The 12676-nt window shown below is 35.8% G+C and overlaps 1 long non-coding RNA gene across 12 annotated transcripts in view; it reads right to left on the reverse strand.

The window, feature by feature from the left end:
- The window catches only part of LOC106724271, an 83925-nt gene that overhangs the window by 32209 nt on the left and 39040 nt on the right, over positions 1-12676 (reverse strand). For all 12 annotated transcript variants that reach the window (XR_001360014.1, XR_001360015.1, XR_001360013.1 and 9 more), the window contains exon 3: positions 9181-9252. This is a non-coding gene — a long non-coding RNA (uncharacterized LOC106724271). The remainder of the gene's footprint in view (positions 1-9180; positions 9253-12676) is intronic.

Here is a 12676-nt window from a genome sequence, read left to right on the forward strand (position 1 = left end):
TCAGCTGATTTCTCAACAGAAACTTTGCAGGCCAGAAGGGAGTGGCAAGAAATATTCAAAGTGATGAATAGCAAGGACCTACAACCAAGATTACTCTACCCAGCAAAGCTATCATTTAGAATTGAAGGTCAGATAAAGAGCTTCACAGACAAGAAAAAGCTAAAGGAGTTCATCACCACCAAACCAGTATTGTATGAAATGATGAAGGGTATTCTTTAAGAAGAGGAAGAAGAAGAAAAAGGTAAAGATACAAAATATGAACAACAAAGTGGCAACAAATACTTATCTATCAATAATTGAATCTAAAAATTAAAAGAATAAAAAATCTGATGAACAGAATAAACTGGTGAATGGAATAGAATCAGAGGCATGGAAATGGAACAGACTGACAATTCTCAGAGAGAAGGGGGTGTGAGGGGGGTGCGGGAAGAGATTAGACAAAGATCTTATATGCATGTATGCATTACCTATGGACACAGACAATAGGGTGGCAAGGGCCTGGGGCGGGGTGGGAACCGGGTGGAGGGGAGCTATGGGGGGGAAAAAGAGGGACATCTGTAATAATTTCAACAATAAAGATTTTTTTAAAAAAATTAGCGTGCTATATTTGGTCATACATTTAATTAATTCACCCCTACTGCCTTGACTGGGCCTTATGTGATTTCATGGGCCTTATACAGCCCACAGGATGGATGTTCCCCAACTCTGCTCTAAAAACACATCTTCTTCAAAGTCCTCCAGGAGAAGAAAAACTATCTTTAATTTTCAGTGGGTATCTAACCAATGAGATGCAAGGGATTTAAATATTGACAAGAAAGAACTAGCATGATCATTTTCTTCTGCCTTTTCTAAAACTCAGTGTTATGATGAACAACAGGAACAAGGAAAAGCAAAGGAGTCATTTTAACTCCTTTCTTTCCCTCATGCACCCCACCACATATAGTCATATTGATCCTACATTGGCAAAGTCTCTTCTTTCTGTTCCTAACTTTCAGTTCCCAAAATACAACCTTCATTTAAACATTTATCTCCTGCCTAAACTATTGCAATAGCCCTCACAAGCTGTTTCTCTAATTCAAATATTTTCTTTTCCCCCACTAATCAACTCTGCTGGCTGAACTAATTTTTTAAAAGCAAATCTCTTGCCTTACCACTGGACTATTTGATTGTGATTGGCCCCTTAATGTAGCCTTACAGGACATAATGATATGACCACTAAATATTCTAGTTTATACATACCCTATACCAGGGGTGGGCAAACTTTTTGACTCGAGGGCCACAATGGGTTCTTAAACTGGACCAGAGGGCCGGAACAAAAGCATGGATGGAGTGTTTGTGTGAACTAATATAAATTCAAAGTAAACATCATTACAAAAAAGGGTTCGGTGTTTGCCCACGGCTGCCCTATACCTAAGTCAAACTGGATTTCTCAATGTTATCTATCCCATAATTCCCTGCTTCCATTTGTCTGTTCCATACCCCTGTGCCTGCTATTCCCCTCACTACCATGATGCTCCTCTCTCGTTATCTCTTCATCCATTCCATTGGCAAAATTCTGCTCAACTTTCAAAGAACATCAAAAAGCCTGCCTCCTTAGTTCCTTCTTCTTAAAGGGACATATCTTTCATTCTTTTGAACCCCCAGCGCTATTTTGACTTTATGAAGGCACTTAACATATCCTACATGGAGATTATATCTCTCCTCTGCTTATTTCCTCTGCAATAATCAATACAACTTAATTAATATGTATTAATCCCTCCTTTGAGTCCTGCACTGAGTTAGACGCTAGGGACACAAAAAGGAATAAGGTTTAATAATTATGTCTAGATTCTAAGGTTCTTGATAGCAGAACTTTGTACTTGTGCATTTGTTTCCAATGCAACATCTAATGCTCTGTGTTGAATATAGTCAGTACTCAGTATATATTTGTAGAGTTGAATTAATTTCCAACACATACTAAGCACTCCCCTGGGAAGAAAGTATTTGCTACCCCAAAAAAAGGATTTGTCATAACTGGGAAAACAGATAATCTCATCTTTAAATAGCTTTCAGGGGGGGAATTAGAAGTTAGATTGACCACTGATTACACCACCCAGCCTGAAGATGCTATTGAGTCAGATCTCTCCTCACTGAGATTAGGCAAGCCTTGCATTTACTCTCAACATGCTTACATCGCCCCTCTTCCTGGGAAATAGAATGGAAAGACATAATAAGGCTTTTTTTTTTTAAAGATGGCACCAGGAATAAAAGGAAATTAAAATGGTCCCTGGTGTTATGCAAAAACAAATATTAAAACAAAAAACTTCTTGACAATAACATTTATTAATAACAAGGAAAAATTGAAGCAGCAAAAAATGAGGTAAGGGGTAGTAGCTCACTGCTTACTGAGCAAAACAAGTCCCAGTCCCTGGCACCTGCCAGGATAAGAGCTCCTTGTTTTGAACCCTGCTCCTCCCACAGGCTCTCTCTAAATATGATTGACACACGTCTCCTCCAGGAAAAAAACTCATCAGGGCAAGCAACAATCACTCTGCCCATTAACTGAAATTCCATTCAGCAGCACAAGGACCCAAATGAAAATATAATCTCAGAGAAGGAAAGAGAGAAATGTAGGAAGAACAGAAACCCAAAAACCTAGGATGTGAAATCTGTATTTCGGAAGAGAACTATTGGCATAAAATGGTTGCAATATTCCAACAGGGTGATAAAAAGACAGGATAGGCCTTTTTTCATGGCATTCAGTCTCAGAGTAAGATGTAACAGTTCTCAGACTAAGATGTAAACAGACCTGAGGTGCTCTGACACAGCTGAACCTATGGAAATTTTATCAGTTAAGTTTATAATGAAGAGTATTCCAAATGAAGTGAGACTCTGCTGGTGTTCTAGAGTGGAAAGGAATACGTTCTGAAATAAGACAATAGACTTTGAATCAGAGACAGAGACAGATAGAGAGACAGAGAAAGAGGAAGAGGAAGGGAGGATATAGACAAGAGAAGTGGAGAGAAAGGGAGAAAGAAGCAGGGAGAGAACATAGAAAATGTTTTTATCTTTACTGGCAATATTTAACTCACATTTTGATGTTTGTAGCTGGCAACAATTTGGTGAAATGTGAACATTTATAGCCATACTATAAGATAACATGAAATATGTATTTCAAATAAAATTATATGCTAAGAGTCATGTGTAGAGACAAGCATACAACAAAATGAACCAGAATTTGTTGCATACTCAAACAATCTTTACAAACTGAATCACTGCTAAAATATTTCTATCTAAATGCTTGAGTAAATCAATAGCTTGTTTTTTACAGAATTATAGACAGACTATTTTTTATAGAATTATATTTCACATCTTATAGATCATTACATTATAAAATAATAGCTAGCTATGCATAATCATTGCATTCAGAGACACTCCCTCATTTCCTCATATCTGAGACCACCTCCCAGCTCAAATTATGGTTTTATTTCCCCTTCTCTGCATACATTTAATACCTTTAAATATTAATGAAAGTTATGTAAGAATACTGGACGATGATTAAGCCTATCTTCTTGGTTAAAACAGGTTGAGAGAGCAGCTTTTGGGGGAATATTCAGGTTTATTAGCTGCTCTTAGCAAACTGCCCCCAAGCCCCACATTGTTTTCAATCTTGAGTTAAGAAGAATTTTTCTCCAAAGGGCACTGAATCACTTTAATGTTGACTCTCGTATTGCTCTACTCCACCTTCAAAATGTAGCCAGTAAATTCAGCTTTACTACAATACTATAAAAATGTAAAAGAACCATAATAGCATCTAAAAAAGAGCCATTGGCACTATATTAGTTTAGAGAAAACCCTAAACTGAATACTAATGCAAAATGTAATGATAATTTGCCTAGTTGCCAAAAGAGTTACAATAATTATTTTGCCATAATGTGTGAGTTATCTTAAAGGCATCTGAGAATATTACTGTGTAGGATTCAAAATAAGTCCCCAAGTGTCATTGTTCTCATGGGTTTTTTTCTATATAAATAAATCAACAACATACTAACTTCACAGCAACACTGTCCTCTGATTAGAGGATTGCCTCATGAGTAAAGAAACATTATCTAGAGGTCATCCAGCACAGATCCACCTCACACTAAATTCCACTTTACAGTGAGTATTATGATTGTGAGGTTCCAGTAAAACATTCAAATAGAATCAATAGTTTTACTTACTTTTTTTTTTTATAGCCATGACCAAGTTTTTGTAGTTTTTAAAGTAAACCAAGATCAAATTTAGACATGTTGTTTGAAATTAGCGAAGATGACACACTTCAGTGCCAGACAAACGCCCTGATTTTAAGAGTCGGTTTTTGCCTTCCCTGAAATGCCTAGCTCGGGCAGTGTATTTTTATGCCTGCAGATATTGGCATGTTTCACATTTAAGATTATGACACATCAACTTATTTTGAAATTTTTAAGTCTTCCACTGCGCATGTTTCAAGTACTTCATGACTATCACTGATAATTGAGCAATTAACTTAAAATTACAAAAATTTGCTGTGGTGGCACAATATGTAGTAAGCAACATGAAAGAATAAAAACAGAAGAACTTAGTACAGTGGAAAAAAAAGTAATAAAGGGTAAAAATAAGCCTTAATAATAATAATAGTACTACGTTTTAATGGTCCCAGGTTTCAGTGGTTTAATGGTGCCAATAAAATGGCTTAATGAAACAAGTACAGAGTATTACAAACTTTTTAAAGCAGTGTGTTCTGGGGCAACAAAAAGGAAGCTTCATTCTAATTGGTCTTGCATAATATTCAGGGATTGGTCCAAAAAGTAAGTATGGGAGTTTCATTAGACAACAAGTAGAAAATAATTAGGTTAAATCCTGACAGGCAAATTCTTAAGAAATACAGGCCTTCAAAAAAAGAGATGTCAAATCTTCCTTTAAGTATAAGACAGACAAAGCAAGACCTCTAGGGTTAAAGATGACCTCAAGAAGTCATCAAGCTATTGTGGATATATCTGCAAATCAAAAATTAAGATACACAGCTTGACATCAAGAGAAAAGGATGAACCTCAGTTATACTAGAAAAACCAGAATGCCTCTTCACTGTTCATCTCATCAAGGTCTCTAATACGGGCTTTTCCAGCTAAAACCATAGTGAACAGTAGCTTTTTAGTGCTTAAATATAGTCAGTGAAGCAAATTCCATAAACCTAAATCCTACCTTATTTCCGTGGCAGGCCATCTTAAAGGTTTGCAAGGAAAACCAACAATTTAGAAAGTCAGAGAGGGAAGAAAGATTCAAACTACAGCAAATAAAGAATGCTATTAAAAAATTTTTTTCTCAAAATTCCATCCATATTGCTCCAAAACACAACTAAGAGATTAAAAATAGGCCAGGCTACACTTTCAGGTATAAATTAGAAGCAGAAAATGAAGCAAGCAGAAAGAACAAGTGTCTAAGGCACTAGAATATAAAACTTTAAAAAGCTTAAAATATAATGGATATACACATTCAGATTAGCAAACTGCTTTCAATTAAAGTAGATTTCTAGCCACAGTTCACAAATGTATGGTAGCTGTGTGTATCAATGTAGATACTTCAAATGTCAGTATATCTCTAATTAACATGAGCACACAACTGTAAAACTGAGAAGGCACAATTTTAAATTCCTTACATTCCCAGCATTAATGCTTTCATGGGGCAGCGCCCGTTGTCATGGAAAATGGCATTCAAGCCCTATTTGTGGATTTTCACAGCTCATCTTTTTTATTTACCTGCTCTATGTCAAGATTAGCCTGGAATAATATTTTTTAAAGATAATGCACTTAGACCTACTTGTCCTTAAAATCACAGATGTTTTCACTGAGGGAGCTTTGGACTGGGCTATGCTCAGTTTGAAATAGATTTCTGTCCATTTAAAAATACCACAATAAAGATGAATTCGTGACTTTTTTGTTGTTGTTGCTAATTTCCTAAAAATTCATGCACTTCAAAAATTTCAGCTGAAGCACAACCTGTGACAGTTTTGGAATCGGGGGTTAGGCCAACGTCAGGGAGGAGCAAATGATCCAGAAACAGAGGAAAGTGAAGTGGCAGAAAGCTCTCTACAATCTCCTCCTTGACTTCCTTATTCCACCTCAACTTTCTGAAAATACTTGTATAGCAATCAAATGGAGACTGAGATAGTGATCAAAAACAACAAAGGAAAGAGTTAAAATACTCTCTGAGAAAGGACAACCTGATATAATGGAAAGAGCACTAAAAGGTTAAGTCCTGCAAAAATGAAAATAATTCCTACTCACCTCGAAGAGTTTTTACAAAATTAAGCCAATTTAATATCTGCAAAAACAAGTGTCATACCAAATCAAGATATTGTTATTATTTCCTGAAGCATGGGCTAAGCGATAATCACTTTTTGTACCAGACAATAAAATACTTTTTGTTCCTTTTTCAGGGAAAAGGTTGCTAGTAGAGACCATGAACAGAGATAGCATTTTATAAAAGGGAATTCATTTTCAAATTACTAAAAAGGGTTGGGTAACCTGAAAAAGCAGGTTATCTAATTATCTATTTCTGTTTTGTTTTGTTTTGTTTTTAATCAAGCATTTATTGCTCTGGTAAATTAAATGGTCAGAATTCCATAAGTATTTTTTAATTAGACATAAAAAACTAAATGTGGGACATTAACATGGAAAACAAGGTCCTATTACACAATGCCTACTTTGGGAAAAGAAAAGGGTAGTTTTAGTTTTTAAAGAGGGGGATAAAAACCTATAATAAGATGCTTTCAGCTTCTGAAAAGATAACCACTTTTGTTCACAGTGTTTTCCTCTTCTGACCTAGGTAGTAGATGTGAGTAGGTAAGATTCCAATCGGTTCTCACACACCCTTGGTGTGGCCCATTCATTATGGATGTGCAAAACAATATCCCACCTTCCTTATCTCACAGACCGGCTTCTGCACACCTTACTAAGAAACCTTCCCATGGCCATGAGGTATAACTTTCTGCCTTAGATCATGTAGCAAATAAGCAGTTCCAGGACATGGAAATTAAAGTTCCTAAAAGAAGCCATTGTCATTGATCCCATTTGCTTTTTCTTAAGCCAAAAATAGATAAATATTTTTATTGTTTTAGCTATCTCATCATTCAGTGGAAGTGGTAGACAGTTTCCACAATAATTGAAAGAAATGGGAACACAAGCATTCCCATGTTAATTTTATCTGACTTATCTTAGTCATAGTATCTTGCTACATTTCTTTAATGAGAAGGTTCCACAGTCAGAAGAGGGCCCTAACAAAGCCTGAGACCACTGACCAAAGGAACAACAAAGCCCAGGCCCTAATCTAGCATATGGAAATTCTCAAGACTGGAAAACAATTACTTTAAGGCCTGTATGATTAGCATAACTTTTGTCTAAGTAATCAAGACAAAATCTGAAGTTGAACTCCAGAAATAACCATATGAAAACTATACCCACAGAGACCCATCTTCTATTTTTAGCATCTCTTTGTTAAATCACAAGAAAAATCTCAACTATTTGGATCACCTCCATTCAAAGTTAGTCGGTGTATGATGGGAGAGGGGGGAGTAAAGAATTCAGGAAACAGAGAGCCTTCAGGTGATGACAACTGTAGAGAATATTTCAATAAAGGCAATCTTAGTTGAAATGCCAGTAAATTATCTTGTATTTGCCATTTTTAAATTTTAATCATCTTAAAAACTTACAAAAGGAAATGATTGAATAATATGACAGAAGAGAGAAAGGAGGTAAAAGAAAAGACAAAGCAACTAAGATAAGATTAGAAAAACTCGAAATTATTTCCTTTTATTCAGATTTCTAGTAAGATCAGCTCAGCCCCTTGGAATCATCCTTTTTCTCCAGAACCCCATGAAAATAGTTTACATTTCTTTCCCCGTCTTCTTTGCCTCCTAATCCTCACTATGATACCTTGCACAAATTAAAAGCTTATATGTAATGCAAATGAACCATGTAGTTTAATATTTTGTGTTTTACATAAGACTAGTTTCAAAATAAAGTGTGAATTGATAGTTTCATAAAAATAACATATTATTCTTAAAACATGAAGAACACACAAAATGTATTAAACTATATTAAACATTTGTGTCTTCTTTCTGAGGTTCATTCTAAATGCCAGCTCCAATCAATGGTACTACTGAGAGAAAGGTAAAGCTGTTTTTATTTTAGTTGTAATTCCAGTTTGGTCCTGGGAGCATGTCCTTGCATCATCCACTTACTCCACCTCCATTTCTAATCTCCAGCCATCAGGCTGGTTTTAAATAAATGTTTGCTGCTTTCTGCTTAAATACAGAATAACTTAAACTCTAATTGATACTGTTACTTTTTTTAAAAATACTTTCCTAGAAGTATATTCTCTAAAGTTCTTGACCAGAGAACACTAACGGAGGAAAAGTTTCTATGTCTTTGTTGTTATCAAATGTAAAGCAGCCCTTGAGATGCCCGTGGGTTACAACATAGTACACATATAAATGTATTTTAGATTCTACTCAAATAGTCTGTTTTTTAACAGACATCTTTAATACCTGCCACGTATTCTAAAGTACTTCTATATTAATAAGTATATATCAATTTAAAGTACTTTAATTGATCATTCAGGTTCATTCAAATTTTTTCTTGAAATTTACCTTCTTTCCTGAGAAAAAGTATCTTTGTTCTCCAAAATACTATTAAAATATAATATTGTTTTGAGAGATGGTGAAGAAAGCAAGGAAGGCCCCCAATTTGATATATATTATACATTCACTAAATAAGACTTTGGTTCCTTAGTACATGATCTCCTATACTGGCAGCTCTTTGAACTCTGTATCATCTCACCTCTTTTCTGTGAGCACAAGCACACAGCACTTTTCAAGTCCAGACAATCAGAAGACTAAGAATTTACCAGGGTAAACTATCCATGTGTATCTAGACAAGCCCCTGTAAGGTAAATCATTCCTACAGTTGAGCCTCATCTCAAAAAGTAAGATATCTATTCTTTCAGCGTATTGTAATGGGCCCTAATATTTTTTTCTATACTCCTCTTAAGAAAACACAAAAAAATTATTAACACTTAAAAAACTAATAAAAATTCACATGCTAGAGGACTTAAGAACTTGTTTACAAACTATAACTTCCATGACACAATGAGAAGAGTAATAGTAATAAATAAACCAATACTTACAAATACGCCAAAAAAAATCAGCCCCAGCACCCAAAATCACTGGTAAATTGCCTTTGAATTCATGAAAGTGACCTGAAAATTTAGAGAGAAAATGAAATTTAAAAAATTAGGTAAGTTGCCTTTTTATGCTTTATTAAAAAAAGTATACATTTGACTACAAATCACACTATTTTTAAGTCAGGCATTTGTTCCCATCTACTCTTACAACTTTTTCTAAGATGACAATAACAAAAGAAACAATTATTTCATTATTCTATTGCTAAGAATGCAAAATCTCCATCCATTATAGCTTTTTATATAATGTTAGTAATAAACTTTGTGTTTAAAAGTGTAAGTAAATACAAAAGGAAATATTTTTATAAAAAGAAATAAAGGCTTACAAGTTACATTTGAAAAACATGTTTCATTTATGTCTGCAAGTTAAAATGAATTAGCTTCACAGAAAATATCTTGGATGTGTTCAACAAGAATACCTTATAGGTAGAATAAACATGAAAGGATGCCGTTTTTGTTCTACATAAAGTGTGGAACCCATTTAGACTCTTAGGTTATACACAATGCATTCTGTATGAGCCACGATTCAATTCAAAATTCTTTTGCTTGCACACACTTTAGTTCTGGCCGAAGAGGTAACAGATGCAACTCAAACACACAGAGCTAGCCTTGTAAAAAGTTTAACTAGCACAATGAGTCACTTTATGCCTCTAAATATCTATGGTTTCCTCTCTCCAGAACCCCCATGCATTAGAAGGTAGTTTGGTAGTTTATTTTTATTGTTTGGTCTAAATACAGCACATTTTTAGTTTCATGAAAACAAAGAAACTTTGTTGCAAAGGCCGTATTCTTTCCCAAATGTGAGGATGCTATAAGTAGTGTTCAACTGAAAATAATAATGGAGCTTAGGTTCCTAATTTAGGTCAGAAACTTTTCTAGACTCTAGGGATTGGTTTGATTCAAAACGCTTTTTTTAAAAAAATATGGCCAGTAAACATCTAGGTTAGTTAACCTACTTAGCTAACTAGATTTTTTTTTAAATTCATTCTGAAAAAAAAAAGAATCTTGATCAACAGCATTTGTAGGAATCACTGCTCCCAATGTTGCACTTATAGTACAAATGGCCATAATAAATTGGGTATTGGCACCTGAATTAAGTTGAGATACAAAATAAATATCTAACTCAGCCCTTCCCCAGCTCCTATAACATGCTTTTGCCTAAGTGACCCAGATAATTTATTGTATTTTCAAGTCAGGATTAACAGATAATGAATCTGTCCTGGGCATTTGGACAGCTTTAAGTATCAATGGCTAGTATACCCATTAGGTTTCTTCACCCAGACCTCCTTCTCTTTTTAGGGAATAGTGCCTGGGCCTTCCCCAATTCAGTTTGCAGCAACTCTGTAATGCCTACTTCCATAGATGCAATAAGTCCAGGAGAGTCTGGCCAAGGGAAGGTAGCTCTCTCATTTATTTTGGTATTACACCCTTCTCCTCATGACTTTCTGATGTCTTAGGAACCAGGAGAGCAATTTTATCTGGGACATCACACAACCCTATGTGGACACACTCTGTGTACCATTCAAAGCCAGCAAAGAATACTGGCTCTGTTATAAGCTTTTCTCATACTTTATCCTACCCTGAATTATAAACTATAGCTTTGAAGTTATCCACAAAATAAATCTATAGCAAAATGTATATCTAAAGCCTAAACCCTGGAAGAATCCAAAAGGGGCTTTAAGTACTTGTATAGTTTTTTAAATAATCACACCTTGTCCTTCTAGCAAATCTTTTTTAAAGCATGAATTGAAATTATGCAACATACACAATACATCTCATTCTTTCATTTGCATTTAAATGTTGGGGGATAAAATAAAATGCATCCAGAAATATTGTGGCTAAGTATAGCTCTCTTTTTTTCAATAATTGTAGTCTTTAAGTTAAGATCTCTAACTCTGAAAATATTTTAAATTTGGAACAAGTTAAATTCCAGACATTCAGGGCAAATAATATTTTAATATGCATTAATATGAAGTCAACAAACCTCATTTGTCATATCAATGCAGTCTTGCTACATATGATAAAAACAACTCTGTATTTCATTATCAAATGATATACGCTATTGGTGAATTTTGTAGCAAACAATTAAAAAAGTATAAGTTTCTAAAAATCAGAGTTCATTATTATAACAAAGAGAAAAATAATTTAATACATACTTCCTCCTGCAGAGAATTTAGAAATAAACAAGCAACATATTATGATGCCTAAAGAGGTAAGAATCAACTCACAGGAGTTAACACACAACTTGAAGCAAGCTACTTCTTTGAGAACTAAAAAAGTTTAGGCTGAAGAAGATATTTCTAAAATAAAAGTAGCCACTTTGGTCCTGAAGGCAGCACAAAAGTAAGAAGACAGGAAGAAAATGCCAAAGCAAATCAGCATCTCTTCTAGAAAATCACAATCTGTTTAGTAAAATGAATTCTCAGAACACTCAATGACCATAGATTGTTCCATTCCTCTCTTTGCTCATTCATTCATTCAGCAAGTAATTAGAGATTGCACTGAACAATAAGAACACAAAATGTTTTTTAAAATAAATAAAATCCATGCTGTCTCAAAGGGTAAGAGATCCCTCCTTTACAGAAACATCAATGATAGAATCACTGATCAGCTGCATCCTGGGAATCGAGCCCACAACCCAAACATATATGCCGATCAGGAATCAAACCGTGACCTCCTGGCTCACAGGTCAATGCTCTATCTCTGAGCCATGCCAGCCAGGCAAATAAATGCTGAAAAATATTATGCTAAGTAACATAAGCCAATCTGAGAAAGACAAATATCACAAGATCTCACTTATTTGTGGAATCTAATGAACAAAATGAATTGACCAACAAAATAAGACCCAAAGCAGGGAGGCAAGGAACAGACTGACATATCTTGATGTGGGGTTGGGTGGACAAGAAGAGATAAACCAAAGGACTTATATACTTATTAGTGGCCCAGTGCATGGATTCATGCACATTGAAAGGAAATTAATTACAAGGTGGCCGGCGGGGCAGGACTGTGTGTGTCGGGCCAGACATGCCTGGAGCCAACCTCCTGTGGTCCCTCCCCGCCTGCTGCACCTGGGGCAGAGCCATGGCTCGAAGGGTGTCTGCAGTCACTGCAGCTCAGCAGTAAACCAGATTCGGGGCCAACAGTGTCCCAGCAATAACATAACCCACGGCTGAAGGCAGAATCGCGTGGCCCCTCAAGGAATCGGGCTCCCTCCTCTCTGGTTCTGGGGTGTGTCACCCAAGAACCACCACTGCCAAGTCACCGCAGCTTGGCAGCTCCTGTGTTGAGCATCTTCCCCCTGGTGGTCAGTTCACGTCATATGTACCAGCCAGTCGGCCAGTCAGCTGGGTCGGACAGTCACTTCGCCTTTTATATATATCTAGATATGCATAGCCCACGGACACAGGCAATAGGGTAGTAAAGACCTGGGTGGTGGGGAGGA

The sequence above is a fragment of the Myotis brandtii genome, unplaced genomic scaffold, assembly GCF_000412655.1.
Source record: "Myotis brandtii unplaced genomic scaffold, ASM41265v1 scaffold782, whole genome shotgun sequence".
In the NCBI taxonomy this organism is placed as follows: domain Eukaryota; kingdom Metazoa; phylum Chordata; class Mammalia; order Chiroptera; family Vespertilionidae; genus Myotis; species Myotis brandtii.